Source organism: Lotus japonicus, chromosome 1 (assembly GCF_012489685.1).
Source record: "Lotus japonicus ecotype B-129 chromosome 1, LjGifu_v1.2".
Taxonomy (NCBI): domain Eukaryota; kingdom Viridiplantae; phylum Streptophyta; class Magnoliopsida; order Fabales; family Fabaceae; genus Lotus; species Lotus japonicus.
Window position 1 is genome coordinate 38473447 of NC_080041.1, and position 6400 is coordinate 38479846.

Genomic DNA, 6400 nt, shown 5'->3' on the forward strand with positions numbered 1-6400 from the left:
CACATATTAAACAATTGCATCCATTGAACTTCAAATTCTTCAACTGTTGCAGCATCCACCACCTCTCCCCACTTCCCCATAACCAATTCAGCAAAATCATCTGTACCAACATAGAGTTTGCACTTTGCCAAAACACACTTGTTGATGTGCCACAAGCATAATAAATGGCTGGTGTTGGGAAGGCTTTGCTTAGCAGCACTCAATAAGGCAAGATCCCTGTCAGTAACAATCACCTTAGGCAACATGGCTTGATCAGCTAATAGAGACTTCATACACTCCAGTGCCCAAACGTAGTCATCTGTGCCCTCATTAACAATGTAGCAAAAGGCTATGGAGTATGTCTTATCTGTGGAAGTCAGTCCAACAATCTCAAGCAATGGAATTTTATATTTGTTTGTCTTGTATGTGCAATCCATAATCACTACATATGGAAATGTGTTGAACAATTTGATAGCATTTGGATGAGCCCAAAATACATCCCTAATGACTTCCGATCCAGGCTCATGTCTTTCAAAGTGGACGTACTTGTCACCGTCCAACTTCTTCAACAAGTGTTGCATTTCTGTCAATGACCCGCGGAGGGATTTTCTTAACCTCTTGCAAGCACCATAAATCTGAGATATGGTAGTCAAGTTTAAAGGATTGTTTTCCTTCAAAGTCAACAGCATCTTTCTCGGTGGAACCCAACTCTTTGACATTTTTTCCACTTGCTCCTTCTCTTCGGAATTTAGACGACCAACAAAATTGTGGCCAAGTAGTGACCTAGCTGGTTCATGGTTGTGTGTACCTTCCATCACCTTTAGCCGCCAATCTCTATCTATGCCATTTTTCATAGGTCGTCCTTTTAGTCTAAAAGGACATTCTGTCTTTTGTGTTCTCGTTCCTTCAACAAGGTCAGGGTCTCTGTAGGGAACATACTTACCATGCTTCTCGCACCCCAACATGACATAAGCTTTTCTGCTTCCATTCCCACCGCTATCTGACTTTGTGATCAACACAACATATCCATTTTCAATCGCAATTCCATGAACCCAATTGATAAGATCATCACGGGTAGGGAAAATCTGTTCAATGATGCATACCCAACACACAAACAAGGCATAAACAAGGGTGATCAAGACATAATAAGAATTGATATATTACACTTTCAAAACAATGCAAAAATCTGTTCAAAGAATACCTGATCAGTTGTAAATAAATGCGAGACATCTATACTTATACACGGGGGTACAAATGCTGGTGGTGGCACCTCTTCAGGTTGAGCATTGTTCAATCCAACTTCAATCAATTGGGATTCATGAAATAAAAATGATTCTGTCATCCCTGGAAGAGAATACGGAACTTTATTATCCATATTGAATACGGAACTTTATAATTCGTATTTAATACGGAAATTTATAATTCGTATTGAATACGGTATATGAATTTCCGTATGGACACCGAAACTTTATATTCCGTATTTTAACACATCTCAGAATTCAGAAAATCATCATTCTAACTACTTAATCTACTTAATCTAACTACTTAATCTAACAACTTCAACTACTTAAACTAACAACATACAACAAACAACTAACAACACTTACCTCAAATGCTATCTTTTTGCATCCAATGGTGGAGAGCTTGCCAATGAAGGAGTTGGTGGTGGTGGTAGGAAGAATGGAAGTGAGGATGAAAGTGAGGTAGGAGAGGGTGAGAGAGAGGGTGGTCTGGAGGCATTGAGGGGGTTAAGGGGGCTGGTGAGGGGTTGGTGACGGAGGAGTAATGGTGGAGGGGTTGGTGGAGGGAGGAGTAATGGTGGAAAAGGTGATGACTGTCAGAGTTATAATACGGAATTTTAACTTCCGTATTCTATTTTATAGAATACGGAAGTTTAAGTTCCGTAGGGCATTTATGGGTTAAAAAAAAAGAGGTGGGGCGCGGAGCCCCATAGGGGGGGCCCCAAACCCAACTCCCAAAGTTTGGAGGGGCCAAAATATGATTTTAATACATAAAACAATGCCCAGCCCTATCTAGTAATCATGCGAGAGGATGACTGCTCAATAACATTCATATGTAAACACTTGAAAGTAGGAGAAACTGTATTATTATTTCTTAATCAGAGAATACAAAGGGTAATTACATTATATAGAAGAAGACTAATCCTAAATAAGGAAATAACTAATTATGTACACAATCTCCTAATAAGAGAATAAATCTCCTAATACTGAATATAATATTCTAATAATAATTCTTATATTAATTCCTTATTTACAACACCCCCTCAAGCTGGTGAATGGATATCTATCATTCCCAGCTTGCAAGTAAGCTCTCTAAACCGCTCCAAGGGAAGTCCTTTGGTGAGCACATCAGCCAACTGAAGTCCTGAGGGGACGTACTGTGTAGATATAAGACCACTATCCAATTTCTCTTTGATGAAGTGTCGGTCTATCTCTATGTGCTTTGTTCTGTCGTGTTGGACTGGATTGTGCGCAATACTAATGGCAGACTTATTATCACAGAAGAGTCTCATGGGAGCTTCATACTTTATTTTCAAATCATCTAGTATGATCTTCATCCACAACAATTCACAAACTCCTTGAGCCATGGCTCTGAACTCTGCCTCTGCGCTTGATCTGGCAACTACATTCTGCTTCTTTCTCCTCCATGTAACTAAATTTCCACCCAAGAACATACAATATCCAGTAGTGGATCTCCTGTCAACAATTGACCCTGCATAATCTGCATCAGTATAAACCTCCATAGACAATTGCTCACTCTTCTTGAACAACAGACCCCTCCCTGGACTGGCCTTCAGATACTGCAAGATTCTATCCACAGCCTGTAAGTGTCTCTCCTGTGGGTCATGCATAAATTGACTGACAACACTAACAGGATAAGCTATGTCAGGTCTAGTGTGAGATAGATAAATGAGCTTCCCCACAAGTCTCTGATATTGAGCCTTATCAACCCTAAGGTCCTCCTCACTACTTCCAATCTTGTGGTTTTGCTCTATCGGCACTCCCATGGGCTTACAACCCAATTTTCCAGTCTCTTTGAGAAGATCAAGGACATACTTTCTTTGAGATATGAAAATCCCTTGCTTCGAGTATGCCACCTCCATACCTAGGAAATATTTCAGCTTTCCAAGGTCCTTCATTTCAAATTGGGCTGCCAACTCTTTCCTCAGATTCTGCTTCTCAAGTTCATCATTGCCTGCAATGATCATATCGTCTACATAGACTAACAAAAGAGTGAGTTTACCATTTCGAGTATGTTTGATAAAGAGGGTATGATCACCTTGGCTTTGTTTATAACCCAGAGACACCATAGCATTAGTGAATCTCCCAAACCAAGCTCGGGGTGACTGTTTGAGCCCATATAAAGCCTTCTTCAGTTTGCACACCCTATTTCTTCCTGAAGTAGGGTCATACCCTGGTGGAATCTCCATATACACCTCTTCCTCCAAATCTCCATGCAAGAAAGCATTTTTAACATCAAACTGTTGCAACTCCCAATCAAAGTGAGCTGCTAAGGAAAGAATGATCCTTACGGTGTTCATTTTTGCTACCGGAGCAAATGTCTCATCATAATCAATTCCATAGGTCTGGGTGTATCCCTTTGCAACTAGCCTCGCCTTATACCTGTCAAGTGTGCCATCAGATCGGTACTTCACGGTATATATCCACTTGCAACCTACTGTCCTCTTGTCATTTGGCTTCTCAACAATCTCCCAAGTGCCATTTTTGTCCAGTGCATGCATCTCTTCATTCATGGCTTGAATCCAGTTCTTATCTTTTAAAGCTTCTTGTACTGATGTAGGGACTCTGATAGAGTCAATAGCTGAAATAAAACTCTGATGCTGCACAGAAAGATTTTGAGTAGACACAAATTGGGATATAGGGTACTTGGCACAAGAACGTTTTCCTTTTCGTAAGGCAATAGGTAAGTCATCAAGGTTATGCTCATAGGAATTACTAGGCTCAGGGTTCGGAACATTTACCTCAGGATCAGATGGTTGGTCTTGTTCTTGGATCAGGACGGGTTTTACTTTCCGCTGGTACTTTATCCTGAACCTGTCAACATTATTTTGATCCGGTACTAGTTCAGGACCATTGTCATTATTCTGATCTGGTACTAACTCAGGACCATTGTCATCATTCTGATTTGGTACTTGTTCAGGACCATTGTCATCATCATCACTGTCCTCAGTGATAGGAATGGAGGAAGGCATCAAGGGCTCCTGTAGAAGAGGAATAACAGACAATTCTGGAGACTCAGCTTCCTGAGTATTCCCCCCCTGAAGCTGAGGATTGGGATAAAAAGACTCTGATTCTTGAAAAGTAACATCCATGGATATATAGACACGACGACTAGGAGGATGATAACACTTGTATCCCTTTTTATCTGAGGCATATCCTATAAAGATGCACTTAATAGCCCGAGGATCTAACTTACCCCGATGATGACCATGAACATGAACAAAGGCGGAACAGCCAAATACACGACTTTGAAGCCCTGACTTAATGGGCACTGACGGAAAGAAGCTAGTCATAACCTGCACAGGACTAACATTAGATAAAACCCTAGAAGGTAACCTATTAATTAAATAAGCAGCCGTCAAGACAGCTTCCCCCCAATAAAACTTAGGAACATTCATTTGAAAGAGTAAAGCTCGAGTGATTTCAAGAAGATGACGATTTTTCCTTTCAGCAACCCCATTTTGTTGTGGGGTGTCAACACAAGTCAACTCATGAACAACACCATTTTTTGTAAGAAATTCAGAAAAATTCTTGTTAACATACTCTTTCCCATTGTCTGACCTTAACCTCTTAATAGGTTTCCCAAACTGTGTTCTAATCATGTGGAAAAAGTTAACAAATAATTGAAACACCTCAGACTTATCTTTCATAAGAAAAACCCATGTAATCCGAGTACAATCATCAATAAAAGTAACAAACCATTTTGCACCAGAAACATTAGAAATGGACGAAGGTCCCCACACATCAGAGTGAACAAGATCAAAAGGTTGAGCACATTTATTATTACTAGGAAGAAAAGTTGAACGATGATGCTTAGAAAACTGACAAACATCACAATGAAAAGATTCGACTGACACTTTTGAAAATAAATGGGGAAACATGGTCCTAAGAATACTAAAAGGGGGATGCCCAAGACGCTTGTGTCGCAACCATATTTGAGAAGTATTCCAGGACTCTGAACTCGTCTGATGACACTTGCTTTCCTCGTGCTGCAGACAGTATAACCCGTCCTGTTCCTTAGCAATCCCAATTATCTGTCCCGTGGCAAGATCCTGAAAAACACCATGAGAGTGGAAAAAGGTTACTGCACAGTTCAAGTCTCGAGTGAGTTTATGGATGGACAAAAGATTGTTAGAAAGCTTTGGGACATGAAGCACACGCTTTAAGGGAAGAGATGGACTAAGGTGAATGTTACCACATCCCGTAATCTGGTTTTGGGATCCATTAGCAACAGTGATATAATGTTTTCCAGGGTAAGTGGAATAAGAAGATAAATGTGAGGGGTGAGGTGTCATATGATCTGTAGCACCAGAGTCAATAATCCAGTCATTTTCAGTACTCAAAGCATTAAGAGATAAGAAGGTAGAACTCTTACCAGTCATTGTGAGAGAACAAGAACCAGAGGGCTTACTCAATGAGTCCATAAAAGCTCTCAGACGCTCCAATTCTGCTTTGCTAAGGCTAGGAACATCTTCTGCTGGTGGTACAGGTGGGACTTCACCATCATTCTCCATGTCAGAAGCTGTGTGATTTGCACGCCTCTGCGGAGCACCTTTGGACTTGCTCATACGTGCAAGGACGTTTTCCCTTCCATAAAGTTTGAAACAGTACTCTTTGGTGTGACCAGACCTCTTACAGTAAGTGCAACGATCATCAGGGTTGAAGCGATCGTCACCGTTAAAGCGATCATCACGGTTGGGGCGATCATCACGGTTAGGGCGTCCGAAAGAGGTGGATCCTTTTATGGGACCCTTTCCAGAGGCTAAGGCTGAACCATCAACTGATTTGTCTTCCACCATCACTGTCTTCCGAGTTTCTTCACCACGAACTATAGAGAACACCTCTGAGAGAGAGGGGAGTTGCTCTTTACCCAAAATTTGGACCCGAATCAGATCAAATTCAGAGTTAAGCCCAGAGAGAAACTTAAAGATTCGCGCTTTTTCAATAAACTTATTCAATGTTGTGGAGTCAGAATCACACTTCATCTTCAGATTTTGATACTGATCTAATTCAATCCAGAGACCATTCAAGGTCCCATAGTAATCTGTCACAGAGAGAGTTCCTTGCTTAGAATTGAAAACTTTATTTTCCAATTCATAACAAGCTGAGAGATCTTGTTTCTTAGAGTATGCTTGTGCCAGATTATTCCAAATCTCTTT